Source organism: Sinohyriopsis cumingii, chromosome 6, assembly GCF_028554795.1.
Source record: "Sinohyriopsis cumingii isolate HCF-2022 chromosome 6, ASM2855479v2, whole genome shotgun sequence".
NCBI classification, from domain to species: Eukaryota; Metazoa; Mollusca; class Bivalvia; order Unionida; family Unionidae; genus Sinohyriopsis; species Sinohyriopsis cumingii.
In genome coordinates this window covers 37,272,374-37,295,921 of record NC_142966.1, presented here as the reverse complement: position 1 = coordinate 37,295,921, position 23,548 = coordinate 37,272,374, and the positions used below count along the sequence as shown (strand labels likewise).

Below are 23,548 nucleotides of genomic sequence, written 5' to 3'. Positions count from 1 at the left end.
ACATGTGACATAAACCGTGGCATGGCAGCCTGTTTTTATATTCTCTTTTTTTCGGATGCAATACACGTACTTTCTAGCCAGAGATCTTCGTTCTCCAGTAGGGAATCTAAATCTTGCATACTGTAACCGAAACGTCAGAGTTCGTTTAGGTGTTTCCTCTTCCGCTAAGCAGATTCCACGTAAATATGTTTGTAATCCTTTAACTTGTCTTCCTCAATGCGTTGCACTAGGTGAATCTCGAAGTAACCATAATCATGAACATGTCGATCATTAGCGACCTCAAAGTTTTGAACAATGTCTGACCATTGAAAGAATTTCTGACGAATCAGTTCTCTTATACCATTCAGGTACCAGTGGTTAAAGATCTGGTGACGTATCGGATGCAATTGTTCTTTACGTTTGACTTGTATTTTGACCAGCTCTCGGTAAATGTATTCTCTCAATTCCACAGGCAAGGCACGAATGTTCTCTTGTAAAGTATCCATGAATAGGTCATACTAAATCCTCTTTGGTCTGACACAAGAAATGTACTGTTTGCACAAACATGGTTTTAATTCATTGTCGAATCTAAATCGTTTCACCACTAATCTACACATTACAATTCGTTCAGAAGTTTCCTCTTTCACCAAGTTGACATTGCGTGAAAGATGTTGGTAATTCGTTAACTCTTCCTCTGGAATTCGATGCAGTACGTTTACAATGTAGTAGATAGAATCGTCAATACCAAACCATTCCTTTTTATAACCAGGAGGTCGTTGATCAATGTCTGTCCAATTGAACACTTTCAACTCAATCAGTCCTTGTATAGCCTGAAGGTACCAGTGGTTCAAACACCGGTGACGTAACGGATGCAATTGTTCTTTACGTTTCACTTGTATTTTGACCAGCTCTCGGTAAATGCATTCTCTCAACTCCACAGGCAAAGCACGAATGTTCTCTTGTAAAGTATCCATGAACAGATTATTATGGTAAGAAGTTACTTCAATGTCTCGGTCCCACTAAGGGTAAGTAATGACAATTCGGTGACCATCGAGCATGTTCTACGTAGGCCGAATCTTGCGGTTCCCAGTGGTGAAGTAACACACCGCAACTGAAGCACTTGACTTTATCTCCTTCGCCCAAGTAGAAAAATCCGGCTCTGGCTAATTCTTCGGGGGTCGGTCCTCCCAGATACTTTGGCCATTTTCCTTTGAACGATTGAAGACGATTTTCAAAGTCGCAGTATTCCGACAAACGCACAGGAAACGAATATTCGTCTTTCACAGGCTCGTTTCGATGAGGGTTGAGTGACATGGGTAGGAGTTTGCTCAGGGCTGGATGACATCCGTAGGGGGGTAGACGTGAAGATGAACATTCCCCTTTAAAACGAAACCCAGTAAAATGTCCAAGAGGACGAGCAGCATCGCTTTCGCATCCCACAGGTTTGACACGCACAGCATCACTTTCCATGATAGGGGTAGGGGCACTAAAGTTCCCATGATGCTTTACGGCATCGCTCAGGTCACAAGGTACAGCATCGTATCCATCGCAAGGCTCACAATCGCACTCGTCTGCAAACTCCGTTACGCAATTACAATGGTAACCACATGGACAATCGCAGTTTCCTTCCGGACATTTTCCGTCGCAATGCCTGGGTCTTATCCATCCAGTATTAGTCACACTAGAGGAAGATACAACTTTTTTACAATCCCCAAACTGGAACGATGTCTCTTTTAAAGTATTCATCTTGTTCGCTCGGTCTTGGTAGTCACAATGAACTATTGATCTTGACCATAGCCCTTTTTTATACTAGTCGCAATGCAGTCTCCAGCTTGTACATCTTTCCTTTTTTACGTTTCTTATGTCTTGTTTCGGAAGGTACCGTCTCTAAGGTACCGTCAACATTGTACCGTAGTGTAATGGGTGGAAAGGCCATAGAAAGGTAAGGGCAGTGCGGAGACCATCGAGTATGTTCCAGAATAGCTGAATCTTTATAGATACATAGATCCATTCGTAACTTCAGTCCGCAAGCGAAACACTGTACCTCGTATCCCAATCCTGACTCAGGTCCCAAGTAGACAAATCCTGTTCTAGCTAAAACATGCGAAGAAGGTAATCCTTCCCTATCCGTAGGCCATTTCTGAAACGTGTCCAATCGACGGGCACAATCACAATAGTCAGGTAAGAAGACTGGAAAATGGTAGGGTTTGAACTTGGAGTTCTCATCGGGTTTCTCACTCGATTCTTGCTGTGGCGAAGTCATCTTTCTAGTGGGTGGCTATCCTCTTACAACCAATGTTTTATACCAACGTGTCCATACGGTAAGGTGAAATGATTGGGAAGTCGAACTCGCTTCTGGTACACGATTTGATAGACTTTTTCCAAGGGTCGACTGACGATGTGGTGAGTGGGTAAACGTACAATTTTGTTCGGTTGATAGGTGGTCACTTTAAAGTTTCCATCCTCTCCCGATTGCAAGGCTTCTTTCAATACCCCAAAGTTGACCACACGACTGGTACGATAATTCACAGTCAGTCCTTTCACTTTGCACGTCGTGTGCACTTCTCCTTGTTTGTCCCGGTATTCGTAGCCGTAATTTTTGGGACCGCCACTGACGAAACTTAAAATCTTGTCGTCGGGATGCTCGTCTGTCCAGGCTCCTAAACGGTCTCCTTCAATGTTAGGGTGATGTTGAATCGGGTGATGGATGTAAATGCAACTGTCCGTGTCAAAGTACAGGACGCGTTCCCCTAACAGTTCTAAAGCTTCGTACAATTTTAAGCGAGCATGGGCTGTCACGTAAGCCGCAATGATGACATTTCCAAAAGGGTCGTCTTGTACAAAGTCCAGATCTTCTTCGTAATTGACCAAGATCAAATTCTCTCGAACGACGTCCACGTGTTTCATGTATTTGGTTTTGTCGTGAATCATCTGGAAGTAGCGGGAAGGTTCTGTCAAATATTCCGTCTTGGGTAAACACGGTCGTTGTGCCATTTTACCCCACAAGCAATTTAACATCACTTTGGCAAACGATCGCCTGCCTTCGTTTTTCTCGATGTGGTCTAAAGTGATGCCTTCTTGTTCGTAGTATTTCTCTTTGAATTGTATTTGGTCTTCGGGAGTGTGACACCAGGAAGGATAGCCGCTGGCTTCTTGCTTCAGTTTCAAAAAGGCATCCACGTAGTCGGCGAAAATGCCTTTCTGCGTGGGGTCACCCTTGCGGTATTGCTGTGTCTTGGGAAAGTGACAAATTTCGTACACTTCTAACCGTTGGTATCCCATGTCCAGAGCTTTGAACAATTCCACGCTGACCCAGGTTCCCGTCAAGGCACGTTCTTCCTGGCTGTGATGGCAAGGTTGGTCTTGGTTGCACGTTTCGGCACAAGTACGGCACAATGGAAACATCAGTTTGCCTTGACAATGGTGAGGTAAGACGGGATGGTATAGGTTCGTGGGAGGCAAAACTTTGCACTTGATCAAGCCTTCGTATTGTCGAATGTTTTTCAGGTCGATGTGTTCCGTGAACAATTGCGGGTGCCCTACAGGAAAGCGACAATATTTGCACACGTAGGGATACAGCGAACACACGTCCAAGTATTTGATTTCTTCTCCTTTCTCTTCGTCGGCTTGGTACAGCAAACAGGTGGCATTGGTCCTTCCTCCGTACAAACTATCCCTCGGGTTCAGCGGATCCATGAACTGGTAACTTTCCACAAGGCGTTTAAACTCGGGATCGGTTTTCATACGGTGATCGTACTCGTGTTCCCACATTTCCACCACTTGGTATCCTTGCTGTTCTAACTTTAGGCGCCGCTGACAAGTGTCCTGGTACAAGTCTTCCATGGTTCGTTGCAAAAACTGATTTTTAGTGCCACGGTCAGGGTAACAGACGGGACATCCGTGAAATAAGCAACCGTTAAACTCGTACACGATCTTGGGGTTTTCTAAGTCCCAGCCATCGACCGAATACGTTCCGATGGTCTTTTCGCCCCCTCCGTTGCGGGCATGCTGAATCCACTTGTCTTCCTTGTCGCACAAGTAATGTAACCAACGTAGGGCTTTGACCGAGTATTGACGTTTGACATAGTGGGTCGTTTGAGGACTGATGACAGCCACGGTGTTTTCAGGCATGAATCGTTGTCGATACACTAAGGAACACGCTTTGGCAATGGTGCAAGCTTCTTTCAAAGGATCGACCCCTCCGTGTTCCATGAACAGTTCTCGAAATTTTCCACAGCAACGCCGTAAAATGTCCACGTCGGAACGACAATACTTTAGCATTTCTTCCTGAAAGTCGAAAGGGTCCGAGGCGTGAGCCTGGTACCAAGCGTAGAAAGCTTCTCGTTGTTCGGTACGCATGTTGTCGGGGTCGTAATAGTGAGCCTCGGGTAAATGGGGTAGAACGGCATGTTGATTGGCTTCCGTATTGAAAAAGTGTGGAAAATAACCTTTAGCCATTTCTGTCATTCCAAACGTTTTAGGCATTCGACTCAAAGGCATGGCCAAATAGCTCATCGAATCTTTAAACTGCACTTGTCCCACTTGCATGAAAATGATTTTGGCTCCGTTCAAAGTCACTTTAGGACGCTCGGTGCCTTGTTCCGTATAGTACCTCAAAAGAAACTGTCCATCGTATCCGGAGAAATTGTGAGCCATCACCGTGGCATGACGATGACAATCTCCGTAACGTTCGATGTCCTCTTGACTTCACGTCTTGTCGACGGGGTCTAAGACCCATTGGGCAAAATCGGCTAGCGTGTTCCGTCCCCGAAAGATTTTTTCACGTCCTCCAGGAATCTTGCTGCAGTGAGGGCAATGACTGAAGATAGGTTCTTGAATGCACTTCTCGCACGCTCGATGAGCCACGCAGAAATTAGGAATGTGAATGCCGGTTTCTTGCATGCATTCGAAATCGAAAAAGATGAAATTGCCTTTCTTCTTGTGACCGTCCTCTTTCTCTGGTGGGGGTTGGTATTTTTGCACGTAACATTCGTGTTCCAAGTCCACGATGTGGTGACAAATGTGACATTTTTTCTTTCCTGAACATACGTGTGCCTTGGTATTATTGGTACGTATGACTTGTTCACACGTAGGGCACAATCTCAGAAGTTGACAAGCACATTTCTTCTGTGAACCTTGCGTCTTCAGATGTTGTTGGTAACAGGTAGGGCTAACAAACGTGCGCAGACAAGTTGAACAAGGCACTGGTTCTTCGCTCAGACAGGGTGAAGAGGCCAAACATCCTGAGCATTTCGATCCACAATGCTTGTGTTGCTCTCGATTATTATAACCATGGTCACATTTCTCACAGTAATAACCGTATCCCAGGAATCCGGTGATAGTGGTAATGGTATCGAAATGGTCATCGTGATAATAAACATGAATGTATTTTCCGTCCTTAAAGTCTTGCCCTCGAAACAACAAAGACCCGCGCACTTCTTGAGGGTGCACTTTCAAGGTGTAACGTGGAGCTAGGGCATCTTGCAATTTTTGCATCTCAGGAATGCCACAGGGTGTGTCTTTGGACAGTCCGGCTTGTTGTAACAGAAGTTCTGCTTCGTTTCGTTGTTTGGCTCGGTCGGATTGTTGAATAGTTTTCCAGGTTCTTTTCCATTCTACCGTGTCGTTCTTGTTGGCATAGGTTCGTCCCACCACGATGGCACGGGCTAAACACATCTGATCATGAGGGTTGTGAATTTGGACAAGGCTACGCTTAATGCTGCGAAGGTCGTTCACCAATAACATCTTTTTGCGTCCGGTCCCTTGAGGAGGAGAGACGTGGGTCATGTCCAATGTGGCTTTTCCATCGGTGATGTCAAACTGGTCATTAGATTGTTGCACGTTTTGAATCTTGTCCATGACTTTGGAAGCGGTCAATTCTGCAGGGGTGCTAAACTCGATCCAAACAGGGGATTTCAAACCGTCGTGTTGTATGGAAAGTCTCAAGCGATCGTCTTCTTTGGGTTGACATTGTTGCTTGAGTGCAGTGAGCAAAGAATCCCACACCCCAGTGATAAACACTTCTGCTTTCTCTAACGGCACTTCAGCCTTGAAATCTTTAAACTTCACCGTGTATTTGTAAGCCGTAGTTCTAAATTTTCTAGAGGAGCGCTTTTCCGTCTCTCGAATGGAATAGTACTTTTCAGGGTTAACTAAGGGTGGTGAAATTTGTTTAGAGGGTTCTGATTCTGGTTCACTCATGTCCTCTTCAAAATCACTGGCATGAATTTGTGCCAAGATTTCAGCCCTGGTACGAGGCGATAGATCACGTTTCTGCCTCTTACTTCTTTCTTCTTCTTTCTTCTCGAATGAATTAGATCGTTTCATCTTGAAAGCAAAAAGTCAAATGACTCAAGTTCAAACACCATGAACTACTTTATAGTCATAGCATACCAGCGTATATAAAAGGGTGTGTGTCTTGTCCTTTCACTATTCATTTCACTCTCAAGCCGAGCACAACGATGGAAGAGACTAACCAGATGGAACGTTTCGTCAGAGCTTTGCGAGGGGTCATTAGAAAATTCTCTTCAGACCAGCCTACGGACTACTCTCCTTCCTTTAGAGATAAAAGTCAAGATACTTGCTATATCTGTCAGAAGAAAGGGCATTGGTCTTCAGAGTGTCCAGACCGTCAAAAAAGAACAAAAACAGGGACTAAAAAAGACAAAAGTCAAGATACCTGTTATTATTGTAAAGAAAAAGGACATTGGTCTCCAGATTGCCCAAAAAAGAAACAAGAGGAGTCAGAAGAAAAGAGGGATTCTTCAGAAGAAGAGAGGGATTCTTCGGATGAAGAGAGGAATTCTTCAGAAGAAGAGGAAGAAAAAAGACAATTCTATTTACAAGAGGCAAAGAAACAGGAGAAAAAGAAAAGAAGAAGGGAAGAAAATGAGGAAAAGACGGTGAAGAAATTCAAAAAACAGAGAGACTAAACAAGGAGAAAGAAGAAGTCAATGAACTTTTTTATTAAAGTGTTGTGTTGTGAATTGTGAATTGGATTGTAAAAAAATGGATAAAAGAATAAATGAATGATATAAGGTAAGAGTCTTTTAGTTTTGATTTTAAAATAAGAACGTACACTCACGCACTCATACACAGACACGTACTATAAAGGTAAAATGGGTGGTTTTTTTTTTTTTTTGAGTTATTGGCAAATTGAAATTGTATTTCTTTTCGAGAAATGTGGGTGGCCCTGAAAAGGGCCTTTTTTCTCTTTATGGTGTAGGGGTGAGTTTAAGCAATCAACTTTAACTGCCTTATGCCTTTGCCACGGCCAAGGCCTACTTCTGAACTGCGTAATGTTGATGATGATTGGGTTGAAATCACTAAGGGTGGTACGGTAGGCTTAGTCCCAGGGTTGACGTGTTTAGCTCGGGAAGGTCGTATTCTCTTCGGTCGTGATAAAGAAGTCTGATACATTTGTTTCAGACTTCTTAACTCCGCTAAAATGTCCAACAGTACCGTGACCGTTTGATTTTCACCCTCTTGTTTCTTTGCTGCTACTTCTTGCTGTTGTTGCTGTTGTTTTCTTCTTACCTCTTCTTCTTGTTGCTGTTGCTGTAGGAGAAAAGCCTGTTCCGCTTCCTTTTGTCGTTGTATAAATTTCTCCAATTCTTCTTTCTGTCTCTGTCTAAAATTCTCCACTTGCGGTAATAAAGAAGGTAACGAAGGTTCCGGAACAAATTCTTGCGAGGAGAGAAAATCCACAAAATCCCAATTCACCTCTTCTGAAAGTAAGTCCGGGTTCCCTTGGGAGGTCTCCCCTGTTGGTGCACCCCATTGGATCGTTTTCTGAGTTTCCGTCATGTTGAATCACTGTCGCATAGATTGACTGCACACAAGCGCTAGCGAATCTATATAGACTACGTGACGTCACAGACTGCTCTCTTCGGATTGGATGCGGGCTGACTGAATTTTGTAACGCGTGTTCGGATTGGTGAATGAACTCAATCCGTTTCAATCCTACCTGTACCTATAAATAAGCGCAGTTCAGTGCATTGATTCACCTGTTCTCGTCGCTTCAAGATGTGGACCACAGTTGAGTCATCTACCCTTGTGTCTTCCATGATGTTTCGGACAGACTTGCTTATGTATGTCCGATCCAAGTGGACCGTTGTCCACAGGACAAACACCAGCCTGTGGATACGTAGGATCTACGTTGAAAGACAAGGATGCCTGAAAAGAGTGCTGGTTTACGGGCCAACAGTGAGACGCAGCCTAAGGACAAGAAGAAGACCAATACGGTGCCCTTTATGTTAATGAATACATTAACATAAACCCAAAGGCCCTTTTCAGGGCCAGCCATATTTCTCGAAAAGAGATAGCCTTTGAATTGCCTACCCCTTTCTTATTTTTTTTTTTTTTTTAAATTTTTTTTAAAAAAATCCCATGTTCCATTTCCCTTGACGCTATACAGTCCCACCCTGTTTAAATTCCTTTGACGCTATACAGTCCCCTATTCCCATGTTCAAATCCCCTTGACGCTCAACAGTCCCACGATTTTTCTCCATGTTAATTTCCCTTGACGCTATATGTTCCCACGATTTTTCTCCATGTTAAATTTCCCTTGACGCTATATGTTCCCAGGGGTATTTTTAATGATAAGTCCCATTGACGCTATAATATCCCCCTTCACTACTAAGGAACTACTTTCTGTTGTAAACAAAAAATGGATGCAAACGCCAGCACTTTTGATTTGTACACAAATCATGTACACTCAAGTAAGAGGCTCTTTACGTTGTGGTTGTTTAAATTTGTTTCTGAATGAACTAAAACAGATGTTTCGCTGACTGCCACATACCAGCTGTTTTGCCACATTCCGCGTTGGCACAATGTTACGGATATAGGCTAGCTACAGTATATAACAGACGCAAGATAAGGTCCTTACAAATAACATACAAGTGACAAGTAATATACTCTCTTCTTTAGCTGGTGATAAGAATCGCAAAATAAAATATATTTACAGTTTTACATCCTGAATTTCCTCAAAATGTATTTTCTTAATTCTGCAAATCTGAATTACATGAGCCATGTCATAGGTTTTCAATCTGGATTACACATTTCAAAATTGTGCTGTAATTTCGATGATAAGAGCAATTGCATCCACCTTACTGCACTCAAAATGAAATAAGCATTAAATTCCATAGCGTCTTTTTGATAATTGCAATTGAAAGACTTCATATTTTTCCCACATTATGATTTCAAACATTCAATGACAAAAACAGAAACACATTTGCAGATGTCAACACGCTTCTCCCTAGCTTATTAAATCTCATGCATTTCAAATGGAATCGTCACATGCAAATCCAGTCCATAAACACTAAATTTCCTAGAATCGAGAAAAATACCAAAATCTATTCATTCCAGATTAAATGGAAAAGCTGTTGCAATGCACATTCATTCACAATATGACTCCAATTTTCAATTTTAACTAGACACGCCATTTTCTTTCGAAAGTAATGTCGAGCGCGCGACTAAGTTCAAATTTATCTGGGCGGAGTTATGTGCGCAGTGATAATGTTGATTTGTGTAATGATGAATATGCAATTTACACATATTAGTTTGGAATGCGGCATACATTCATTTACGTTGTTTCTTGTAGTGTATTGTGTTTATATAATTAAACCTTAAGTAGAATTAAAAAAATGAGCATATAATAAAAAGGTTTCTGCATTTGTATGGGAAAATATGAACTCGTTTTGTCGGTAGGATATACTGCACTTTCAAGGTCGTGCAGTATTCCATCCCAAAACTCGTTCATATTTTCCCATGCAGATGCAGTAACCTATAATTACTAGTTAAAAACCTGATATTGGTACTGCTGTATATTTTACATTTTCCCACACTAAAATCCCTTTTGTCATATGTACTAAGAATCCATTTGGTCATAGCATTATAAACTGCATGTTTACTACATTCCGAACCAGGTGAAGAAAACAATTGTCGATACAACAACTGCCAGTTTACGTGTTCATGACATACACTAAGGGTTTTCAATTCAACTTCGTTTGTAACACACCTTTAAGATACACAAAGTTCACAGCGACATACATCTCACCTTTTGTTGGTTTTTGCTAAGCTGCTATGTTTATCTTATGACCACAGAGGTTTCGGATGCTAACAGCATCCTTGAACAACTTCAGTGCTGGTGAGACAAATACTTTTTTGTTTCTTGTGTTTAATTTTCACCTGGGCTATAAGCTTTTGGATGATATACCACTAGTGTAAAGCTTAGACTTTCATATGAACGCGAAGTCGGGTGTTAATGAAGATACAATGATGTCATTCATAATCAATGCTAAATTAAAATGCAGAATGTAGACATCGTTAAAGTTCTTAACATGTCATTGGGTTTTAATCGTGCCGGGTATGTATTTTAAATTAAGTATGTTGCTCAATCCTTATCTTTATTTGTAATACCTTTACCTTTCATTTGAAAAACACTTGAAGAGGTTTAATATCTTTTTCTATTATTTTAATGACTTTTTGAAGAAGTTTAAGGTCTTTACTTTGAATTTCGAACTCGTGGAAGTGTATGTTCACTTTTATTTTGATGTTATTTAGCAATACTCTCACTCTTTCTCGGTACAGATGAAATAGTCTAATAATGTTAAAGTCAAAACATCTAGTCGTGTGTTAATGAAGATACAATCATGTCATTTGTAATTAATGATAAATTAAAAAGTAGAATTTAAACATCGTTAAAGTTGTTATTATGTATGGCACTGAGTTCTAATCAAACATCTGCCGATATTTTTTACTCGACAACTTCCAATTTACCTGCAGCTACATGACTGTTCTATAAATTATCTGCCAGTAAGTATTGCAATAAAACTAATTGTACATTTTGTAGAATGCATTTATTGAAAATATTTCAGACTCTATTTTATCACTCCATTAAATGTATCTCCTATTCGAAAACAATTGCATAACTATGCCTTAATTCGAAAAGTACTGTACCAAACGTAACGTGAAAAAACCTATATCTGAAAATAAAACTTCCCTCCATCAATATTGCATTTAAAACGTTGAAACACGTTACAGTCTAGGAAGATCTGTGGTTGTTGCTATAACTTTGCACAGTTTTATTATTGCGCCTTTGAACGTATTGTATAAGAATTCTGTATGTCGGCGTAAATGCAATTTAACAGTCAGAAGTCCAATGCTAGAAAATACCTAGTATTAGATATAGTGCACATCACTTTATCAAAGTAAGCTCTATAACTTCATTTTAAGATTCTATCAGACGGCATAGATTTAAGGATCTTTGATGTATGATCAGCACAACGCGTTGAATGAATAATGCATATCTTTAACTTATTGGACTATTAAATCATCTAATTGAAAACTAAATAAATACAAACCTGAACGTTCAGTTATGTCTTTTGGATGTTTATTCTTAAGGGAAGAGGCATTATCAAGGTGCGTAAAGAGTAATACAAAAGACTGGCATCACAAAATTTGTGGCATTTAACTCGAACTAGTTCAGATCTCTAGCATTTGAATTTGCCTTCCATTGTGCATACCTTGGAGTGGGGTGGGTGAGGGATAATTCACGCAATATTTTAAATAGTAGGAACGTATATTTTAATAAGGTATCTCCTAATTACTCTTCAATCATTACCTTAAATCGATATCTAGTAGGATTTGGCTATTATGCAGTGGCGGAATGGTGTTCATAACCAAGTTACATCAGTAAGAGAAGCTCAGACTTTTTTATGGAATAATGTCATGATACGAAGTGGAAAAACAATATTATTTTACAGACATTTCAGACCATTTTAGATCTTAAACTGTTATGAGAGACGACTCTAGCACAAAACGTACAAAGGAGCGTGTATATGATGTACAAAGGTATAGAAGAACATGCATATGATGTATAAAACATACAAAACATGCATATGCTGTACAGTGGTGCAATAACATGTATATGCTGTACAATGGTGCAATAACATGTATATGCTGTACAATGGTGCAATAACATGTATATGCTGTACAATGGTGCAATAACATGTATATGCTGTACAATGGTGCAATAACATGTGTATGCTGTACAATGGTGCAATAACATGTATATGCTGTACAATGGTGCAATAACATGTATATGCTGTACAAAGGTGCAATAACATGTATATGCTGTACAATGGTGCAATAACATGTATATGCTGTACAATGGTGCAATAACATGTATATGATGTACAATGGTGCAATAACATGTATATGCTGTACATTGGTGCAATAGCATGTATATTCTGAACAATGGTGCAATGACATGTATATGCTGTACAATGGTGCAATTGCATGTATATGCTGTACAATGGTGCAATAGCATGTATATGCTGTACAGTGGTGCAATAGCATATATATGCTGTACAGTGGTACAGTAACATGTATGTGCTATACAATGGTGCAATAACATGTATATGCTGTACACTTTCGATGATATCATAATATATAATGATGACACATTATATATGTGAATATTACATACCTATCTGGACACAATTTGTTCTTTTTATATAGCAGATTTAATGGCAACAAATAAGTTGTGGACGTGAAAATATGAAAAACGAAACATCTCCTGTGCCTCTCATTTGTCAGTGCCTAAATCGTATTGTGTTAGATAATATCAACGACTAAAACATGCTGTTCCAACATCACTATCATGTTTTATGTTGGTTGAAAATTTTGATTACATTCTTTGCACAAAGGGGGGCAATTTTTGTGAAAAAACAAGCATAGTGATGAACACGCTAAAAATGCGTACTTCATCATGCCAGATCAAAGACTAAAATATAAGTCTTCTTTATCATTCCCCAAAATACTTTAAAATGTAAGTGCACATCATCAACTCACACCATACGTAAAAACATAACTGTACTTTCATCATGTCACACGATACGGTAAAACATAACTGTAATTTCATCATGTCACACAATACGTTAAAATATAACTGTACTTTCATCATTCCCCACGATACCCTAAAATGTAAGTGCAAATGATGATGACACACCATACGTTAACATATAACTGTACTTTAATTAAGCCACACCATACGCTAAAACATACCTGTACTTTAATTAAGCCACTCCATACGCTAAAACATACCTGTACTTTCATCAAGTCACACCATACGCTACTTTCATCATACAACACCATACGCTAAAACATGCCTGTACTTTCATCAAGTCACACCATACGCTAAAACATACCTGTACTTTCATCAAGTCACACCATACGCTACTTTCAACAAGCTACACCATACGCTAAAACATACCTGTACTTTAATTAAGCCACTCCATACGCTAAAACATACCTGTACTTTCATCATGCCCCACGGTACGCTAAAACATACCTGTACTTTCATCAAGTCACACCATACGCTACTTTCAACAAGCTACACCATACGCTAAAACATACCTGTACTTTAATTAAGCCACTCCATACGCTAAAATATACCTGTACTTTCATCAAGTCACACCATACGCTACTTTCATCATGCAACACCATACGCTAAAACATACCTGTACTTTCATCAAGTCAAATCATGCGCTACTTTCAACAAGCTACACAATACGCTAAAACATACCTGTACTTTCATCATGCCACACCATACGCTAAAACATACCTGTATTTTCATCAAGTCACACCATACGCTACTTTCAACAAGCTACACAATACGCTAAAACATACATGTACTTTCATCAAGTCACACCATACGCTACTTTCATCATGCCACACCATACGCTAAAACATACCTGTACTTTCATCATGTCACACTATACGCTACTTTCAACAAGCTACACAATACGCTAAAACATACCTGTACTTTAAAAAATGCCTGTACTTTCATCAGGACATACAACACGATACAATACGCTACTTTCATCATGCCACACTATACGCTAAACATACCTGTACTTTCACTGAGCCACAGCATGCGCTACTACACCCTGCTCTAAAATATACATGTACTTTCATCATGCTACACATAAAATATAACTTGACCTTACCATCATACGCTAGGATGTTACTGGACTTCAGTATGCTACCCTATATGCTAAAATATGGCTGTATTTCGTCATGCTACATCGTACGTTAAAATATAATTTTGCCCAATATGCTGAGATACAGATGTACTTATCACGGTAAACCATGCACCAAATATAGCTGTATTTTATCATGCTAGACCGACCATACATTATATAAATCACTTTATGATGCTAAACCGTACGCTAAAATGTAAGTGCACTACAACATACAACACCACACGCAAAAATATAACTGTACCTGGTCACGCTAATCAAGTGAATTTTCAACATGCTACACAAAACTATTTGAACATTACTATGCTACATCAATTTAATTTCAACACGTAGATGAATTTTCCTTCAGGAATAAATCTTTTATTTACCTATTCAAAAAATTATAAATGACACATTTCATGAAGTACACAAAATCGACAACATATTTTATTATTATAGTTTCAGGATCTTAAAATTTTGATTTAACCAATCACAAATGATAGTACATCTGAAAGGTTTTGTCTCATTGGTTGATAATGAAAACCCAAGCTTAGACTCATGCTTAAGAACTTTATGATTTCCAGGCCAGGCAAGAAATTGAAGCTCTAGCTCAAACCCCAACATGAAACATGATACCTGGAAATGGTCAATGAAATATGTCTTACAAGGATATGATGGACTTAATAACTTAAGAGCTCAAGTTGTATTCAGAATAAATTGTGTCTGTTGTGCATTCTTAGCATCTTCTTTATGACACATTCTCGATTGTTTTATCATCACTTCCAGATAAATTTCTCACTCTTTCAATAATATGCAAATGTACCTCAAGGAATTTAAAAATTAAAATATGCATCAATTTAAAGCGATCTTTGCTAATTTTGCAACCAATCTATCACAATATAATATATATGTATCGTTTCAAAACACGTTCATTTAAAGTCATAAAAACAAACAAGTTTATAAACAAGTAATTATTATTCGTCTTACAGAATGCTTATCGTTAACACGCATTATTTACAATGGAAAAGACACAAGAGAAGGGTTGTTCTTTTCAGTTGGTAAGTTTTCTATGTTCTGAAACTGGAGTCAGATGTATTTAAGAGCAGCGAATAAAGAGGATGCGGAGCTCAAAAGAGCCTTTGAATGGCCTTGGTTAAATTTACTTCAACATTGTGATGGTTATTAAATCAACATACATATTCTGCAATGCCTTGTCCTTTGTAATTGAAGCTGAGTTAAATACCGTTACTATTGAGACCACATTAATTATGCTATACTATGGGCATTGATCCGGGCATCCAGGACAGAGCGATGGAAATTATGGCACAAAATAGTAACAAATAATTTGCAGAAGGAGCAGCAGTCGGAATTTTGGTAAAAAGACAGCGAAGGCAAGGGACACGGTTAAAAAAATTAATAAATCTTTGAAATGTAAAGATAGAGATATATTTATTTTTTAAAGACTTTAAAAACATTTATAGAGTTTTGCAAGGATAAAGGATTTATTTGTAGTTCCTACCCGCTGGGAATAAACTCGTGAATTCAAATACTGTATATATTTTTTATTTTGCTACTCCATCGAATTCAAACTGCTTGCAGATGAATTTTGTAATAACGCCACTGAGACAATAAAATCTCGATCAACGTATATCATTATATTGAAAATACAGGTTTGATGTATAGAAACGTCTGCCGGCAGTGCTGGATTACCCAATAGGCAGAGTAGGCACCGGCCTAGGGATCAAGATTTCGACTACTAAGGGCGAAAGAGCCTCCATAGGGTTTAATCCGGTACTGTCTGTCTGTGCGCAAGAGAGGAGTATTGAGTCAAGGAGTTCACAATCTTTGCTGGGTGCTGACTCAAACCTATGCATACAACAAACTGTGTATTATCGCTGCTCTTATACATTATGAACCATGCACCTGCAAAAATTAGTTTTATAAAAATTCCGCCAAGCAGCAAATTAAATTTCGATGTTTGGGTAAAGCTGACGCAAGAAGAGTGGATAAGTCAAATCAGCGTAACCGACTCAGTCATTTATGGTTACTAGTATCAAAGGTTTAAATAGATATTATTTGCTGCACGTCAAGAAGCAGAAAAATTATGTGCAGTATGAAATAATTGATTAAGCTTGTTTTGTTTATAGTTTCAAATGCAAAATTTTGAGGACTTTTCGTTCTCAGGCAATCTTTAGCAGTCTGCTGAAGACAACTGATATTTTCCCACACATTTTTATAAAAAAACAAAATAAATAAATAAAAAGAAGAATTGTATGCTATGCTCTATCACTCTGTCGGAATGCGCTTAGGTGGTCCCAAGGCACCAATGAACAAATTCAGAGTAGTTTACTGTTAAAAAATAAATAAACAAATAAAAAATACAAATAAAACAACACACACACACCAAAAATGGAATTAGCCACTAACTAGTTGACTGAAACATTTGTCAACTGAAAATGCTTTGAACCTATATTTTGAAACATGTATTATAAAAACATTATCAGAAACGACAGGTTGACGTGACGTTTACAGTAAATTGGGCTGAAATTATTGCATTTGCCAGTTTTATCTTCTAACGTTAGTCTAAATATAAAAAGAAATATTCTCATTAACACAGTTTCACCATTAAGAATTTGTGAATATATTACTAGTAATATTCAAACTGCGGGTTATATACAACCTATACCAAATTGAACTTTTCAAAGAAGGAGTAGTATGAAAATGGGTGATTCCTAAACAAAATATGTAAACTCAAAGAAAACACACAAAAATAAAGGTAGAATCAAGCTAGGTCATTTTTTGTACATGCACTACTTTAATATTTGTAAACTATTGGGTAAACAATATGAGCACATAAAAACAAAACACCAAGTAAGAGAACTCGATGAATTTTAACTGAAGTAAAGGATTTCAATTTTAGAATATTCAGAAATTAACATGTAAAAAAAGTGGAAGTAAGTGAGAGCAACAACGGAGTAAAGAAGACAGCAAAAAATAAGGAAAACATGGTACAGATGCATAAACTATGCAATGACTGCACATACGCACTAAGAGCTGAGCGTAGATTCTTTATGGCATCCCTCTTGATAGCAAAAGTGAATAATAAATACACATTTAAATCGAAATACAGAAAGACATTGAAAGTTACAACAATATAATAACAATGGAAAACAAAACGTACATGAAAATATGAAAAGAAAGCTGAGAGAACACAGGAAGACATGAACAAATTAGTACCATTCCTCCTCTTTTGGCTTCTCGCATGATATAAACTGAATTCATGACTGTATTGAATTTAGTAGTTACTTTGCTGACGCATATTCGTTAATATCTTTCATTTTTGTTTGGTAAATGACAAATGCAAGTACCGTTAGAAAATTTAATGTAATTTATGAAAGGTCTATATTAAGACGTTTACTTGAGCTATCCTGTTGAAAGGTTTGCTGTGTCTACTCACGCAATGCATATTTATTTTGACCTGTATGAACTACGTACCCAACATTTTCATAAAAACTCCTGTACAGCGACATACGACAGACATTCTGGAATTTTCAACTTCTTGATGATAGCATGAAATATCTTTAGATACAGTATTGGGTCACTTTATTACCGATGGTCACTCTTAAAGGCGTATCAGATGCATACTATATGTTAAAATTTTGAGATGTCATCGGTTAAGGTTATTGAATGATTGAATGACGTTTAAAATAAACTTGTTGCTGTCATAGGTATTAATCGCCACCACGAAAAGCATTTCTAGTCTAACTTTTAATCACAAACATATTTGCTGAAATCCTATCGTGGTGTATTTATCTGAGTTATAACATTGTTTAACCAACGTTAATTTCCAAATAATTCTTAAGCAGTGTCTTGAACTGTGAAACAATGTGTTGTGTTTGTGCTTCTAAAATACGAATCACATTAGACATAATACTGCTATTCCTCACTGTCATTGAAGTTCAAATGAATAAGGCGTGACAGCTAACACTTTCAAATAACGCTTCCATTAGACATGTACAAATATAAACTTTCGTGCACACAGCACTGTCTTTTATGGTTTATTGTTTTTGTCTTATTTGTATGTTCTGTGATTGCATTTCGGCAAAGACTGCTCAGCTTATAAACTAGTATACGTTCTCAGAGTTGGCATTTGTGTTAATCAGTCGCTGATAGTCACCATCTCTTGCTACATCAAGTGCTCTTGAAGGTTGGAGATCGCTGTGTAATTTGTATTTCGATGCGAATTTGGTTAGTAGGTTGATATCCTCAAGACACTAGATGACCTCTGTCATAAACAAGAAACTATATGCATTAATTGTGTTTTTATGTCTGGAAATGTCTTTTACTAGACCTTGGTATTGTAAGTAAAATAGACATTATAAAGTTTGGAAGATACACATAAGTTGTTTTCTTACAATACAACATAAGCCAGTCTTTGTAAAATTGTCCACTTTTAGTTACGTAAGACAGGTGAGCGATATCGAGCCCAGCTTGACCTCTTGTTAGGTGATCTACCAGATGATAAAGGGAACATACCTGAATACAAGTATTTAAAAAAATATGAAACGGATTTGGATCATGACAACTTGATATATTCTACTCCGATACGATGGACATCATCATTAGGGAGTCACAATACAAAGGGAGCAATTAGTTTAATTCATATACAGGTATTTGTCCTCATATTTACTTGAACATAAGTTCGCCATGAGCAAATACGTTTGCATTCTTGCTTTAACAGCTTCACCCCACCCCTGTCTCTCATAAATTTAGACACAGTAATACTAAAAAGTGCTGACAATGAAATTGAAACTCGTGCTCAAAATCCCGATTTTAGTTACGATGCATTTAGCAAATCCCCATACTGGTCATCATGATATTAGTCCTGATACATTTAGCATATCCCCATATTAGTCATGATACATTGTGCATATTCCCTTATCAGTCATGATACATTGAACATATCCACATATCACTCAAGATTCACTGAGCATATCCAAGTACCTAATTTTCAGCTTGCTCTTTTAGAAAGCGTGGAAGAGAAGATTCTCTGACATTATACCATTCTTCCTGATTTCAGCTAAAGAATATAAGTTTTACTGAATTTGCAGCTTGTGCTTCAGGTTTATTCTGAGATTACATGGGTTGTACATAACATTGCTACATAAAATTTCGTAGAAAATCAAATATTATTTCGAGATAAACTGATATATTATTTTCCAATGTACGTTGCTCAGATACATATAAGAATATGCAGCGGGCAAATATACTCCCCTGCAACTGGCACATGTGTTTTCTTTTGTTTTGTTTATGTTCTAGTCTGTCTGACATGATCCAGACTTCAAAAAGCACTAAGTGAACTGCCCGATAGTCTTCAGTGCTTAGTACGCTTGCGTCGAGGTGGGAGTCGCAATAATTCTCAGTTTCGTCACTGACTGTAAATTTTTGGTATAATCGTTTAATGTTTGAGTAAGGGATTTGTGAATAGTTTCTATTTATAAAAACATTTCGTATAAATTAAATTATTTACCTTGAATTAACGAAGCCAAGTTAGATAGCATTCCGTTTATTTTTGACAGCTAATTTTACTGCAAGTAGACAAATAAAATCAATTGTGTTACATGCAGATAAAATTATTCCAATGAAATCTATGCATATTTTGTTTTAATACTGTAACTGAATATGTATCTTAATCAACAAGAAAGCCGAATGTCACCATATGAGTGCCATGCACAGAATGTCACCATATGAGTGCCATGCACAGAGACAGTGGATTGATTTATCCTATTCGAGAATCATCAGCATCTAAAATAGAAACATTTTTATTTTAGGTGACAACTTATCTCAAGAAAAAGATACTATTTACATTTCAATAAAATCTGTCTAATTTGGGCCTTATAATCAGACCTCCTCGGAATTCTTCCCTCAGCAGGCCGCTTGTTATAATTGATGAATTGATTTTCGTAAAGCTCTTAATCAAGTTCCATAAATCGCACAGGCGCACCAGTATAGAAGAGGCACCGGTGAAACACTTAAACCTGACAAGGAGCTTAGCAAGTACTTGCCAAACAGATGAAGACTATCAATTCCTAATTTATAGCATTATCACCAAACTTATCTTTATACGCAGAGCTCTCTTCTGAATAAATGATTAGAGTGAATTAATTGGAATAAGGAACAATTTAATTGGACTATGTTTTCAACGGATGCATTTTGTCATTGCGTGAGAGAACCTGATAAGTTCTCAGCTCAAAATTCTAAGATAGCTATTGGGTATCAGCGTCACTGCAAGTGCCCATTTATCAGACTTAGGAACTGAAGAAACCATCGAATTAATTGACTACCGTCTTCAAGAAATTCTACATATAATTCAAAATCTTGAATATAAAACGGTAAATGCCAGTTTCCGATTTTCTGTCGTGTCTAACGATAGGAGCTATCCTTTCTTCTGTATATGCAATAAAGAGAAATGGGGATCGTGGTGCCTGAGCAGTTTTTATTACTTTCAAAGTGTCTGGTATAACATGCGCTATGTGAGAGACATGAGAGCGGGGGGGGGGGAACGACGGCTTACACCCCCTGTGTGTATATATATATATATATATATATATATATATATATATATATATATATATATATATATATATATATATATATATATATATATATATCAATGACCACACAATATTTTGATAAAAACATATACTTGGATCCTACCTTTATTCCTTGTCTTTTGTTTGAGAAAAGACTTGCTTCTATTACGACACTTTGGAAAAGGACCAGTACATTTTATTCACCCAATGTTGTTTTGAATCGATAACATTTGCAGTAGTTTTATTTTCACTTATTTTTCAATCTGCAAATGACCACCAAAACTCAATAACAAAATAATTGTTCATTACAAGTTTGGTGGACCGCTCCGGTGGCCAAGTGCTTAGAGCGTCCGCATGGGATGTGGGAGGTTGCGGGTTCGAACCCAGGCCGAGTCATACCGGAGACTTATATAAAATGGTACCAACAGCTGCCTCACTTGGCGCTCAGCATTAAGAAGTTAGTATTAGGACTGGTCGGCCTGGTGTCAGGATAATGTATCTGGGTGGGACATGGTGCTCCAGTGCTAGACATCACTATAAAATGCCACACTGCAGACATCGTAGCGATATGACTGAATTTTTTTAAAGCTACGTTTAAAATCCACATCATACATCACACACGTACATTTTAACAATTAGGTTACAATGGCACAATGGCCACTCAGCAAATCAGTGACATATTTAAATTTCTAAAATCGATTATTTCTTGCACAGGCGCTAGGTCCAGATTCAAGGCATAAACTGGCCATTGATGTATAACATCCTTACGCTAGATTACTTCATATTGACCTAAAAACGTAGCTAATTTTACCAAACTTTCAAACGATACAATCGCTAAATTTCGTTTTCAACCACCAAATTAATAGTGAAACTGCCAAACCACACACGATTTAAGAAGAGTGCACACTCAAACCAAAATATTCTGCTTATGTAGTATTTCATCTCTGCATATTTTGCCTGTACAGTCATTAATTTGTATGATAATTTGGTGTAAAAACTAGCTTTTAAATTTCTTTTTACCAAAGAAAGTTGTTGATTAGCGTCATAACCATATTACATTTGTATATATTCTGGAAAATTGAAAGAAATACTGAAAAATATGTTTTATAAAGATTTCGGCTTTAGGTCTTTCTTTCATCTTAACATGTATTTCTGATCATTTATGCATACAGAGGAACACTAAACCTGAATACGTAAAAAAAGCCAAAAAACATAATACAAAATGTAAGATCATTTTATTTCGAAGTCATAAACAAGAACAATTACACTCATTCTTCCGTTGCTGGAACTATAATTCAAAATATATTTTTTTAGTTTCGTCAGTACTACATTCCTTTAGTATTTGTCTTCTTACTTTTGTGGTTCACCATCCTCAAATAAGTCAATCGTATTCTTTAGTCTCATATAACCCTGACAATGACTAACGCTTGAATTACTAATCACATTTCGGGAGTTCACATTTTTTACTCTGGTTATATTTTCTGACATAACTTGTCATTTGTATTTTTGTAAAGATTCTTTTGGTATTTTGACGCCTGATCTTTATATGGTCAAGTTTGTATATTGAAGCATTTTAATATAGTATGCCTTCAGTTTATATCGAGGACTGCTTTGAAACTGAGCTTCTTTGCGAACAGGATCATTATAATACGTTAGATTTTATGTTTATGTTCTCAACTATCTTGTATTGATTATAGGATTAAATGATCATGGTTGGGTATTTATCGATGTGTAAATTTTACCTAATCACTCACAATGTAAATAATGTCCGAAGGACTTTATGTAAACGTTGTGAGTGATCAGGTAAAATTTACACATCGATAAATACCCACCCATGATCATTTCATTCTTACAATTCTAATTTACTTCCTTTCTAACATCAGATCAGCAGATTTAATAAACAAAACATTCACTTTTATATACATCGACATTTCTTTCATTAGCCTCTTAACTGCGATACAATACATAACACTATCTTCGCTAGCCAAGATTCATCGATTCTTTATACAGTGATACGGGGTAGAATGTCATAGTGGGTCATGACAGTGATATATTGTTATGATCATTATTTTATTTGAATATTATATATAAAAAATGGTTAATGCTGTTAAACTATGAATATTCCTTTATTTTTCTGAAATTACGATTGGGTAAGGCAAGTGTTGTTATAGGAACGTCGTTGTTACTTTCTACTCATTTCGATCTTCAAAAGCACAATCGTGTCCACTTTTAGTGAAATCCTTTGGTTGACATAATGTCCCTGACGTTTCTTTACCGCTGCTGTATACCTTCTTTGGCGAAAGGGGTGAGTGTTGGAGTACAGGAAGGTGTGTGCAATTACATTGTTTTAACTTCTAATGGTCGATTTTTAGTTGTGGCTTGTCATTTTTGATCGGAAATCACAGGAGTGGGGGGGGGGAGATTGTTATTATTATTATTATTATTATTATTAGGGTGTAAGGCGATGATATAGATAAAACTTCACATCAAATGATCTGGTAACGGGGAACCAAAGTAGTCCGCATAATTTATCGATGTGTAATAAAATTCCAGATCAGTATCACGTGACCGTTTACATTCAATCAAAACATAGAAAACGCAGTCAAATTATAAAAATTGGAATTATTAAGTTATAAAACCCATTGATTTTTCATGTCAGGGTTGATATAACATTTGATGAATTTTACGAAAATGCAGCTTGCAGAGCTAATGGAGATGAATCCACGGTGAAGGAAGAGGAAAGAAGAAAGAACCTAATGCTCCCAAAATAGAAACCGGTCGGAGATCACTAAATCTAAGCTCAAGTTTTATGTTCATTTTCAGCCAATCAAACGTGACGATACAAACTAAAGTTCTCTTGCATTTTTTGTCACAATGTCTGATACAAAAACTAAAGCTTACACTATGCATATTGAAATGTCATAACACCAAAAAGGCATCCTAAATCATGTT

The 23,548-nt window shown here is 37.5% G+C and overlaps 1 protein-coding gene across 1 annotated transcript in view; it reads left to right on the top strand.

The window, feature by feature from the left end:
* Positions 1–23,548, top strand: part of LOC149796725 (uncharacterized) — a 66,559-nt gene that overhangs the window by 20,322 nt on the left and 22,689 nt on the right. The window lies entirely within an intron of this gene.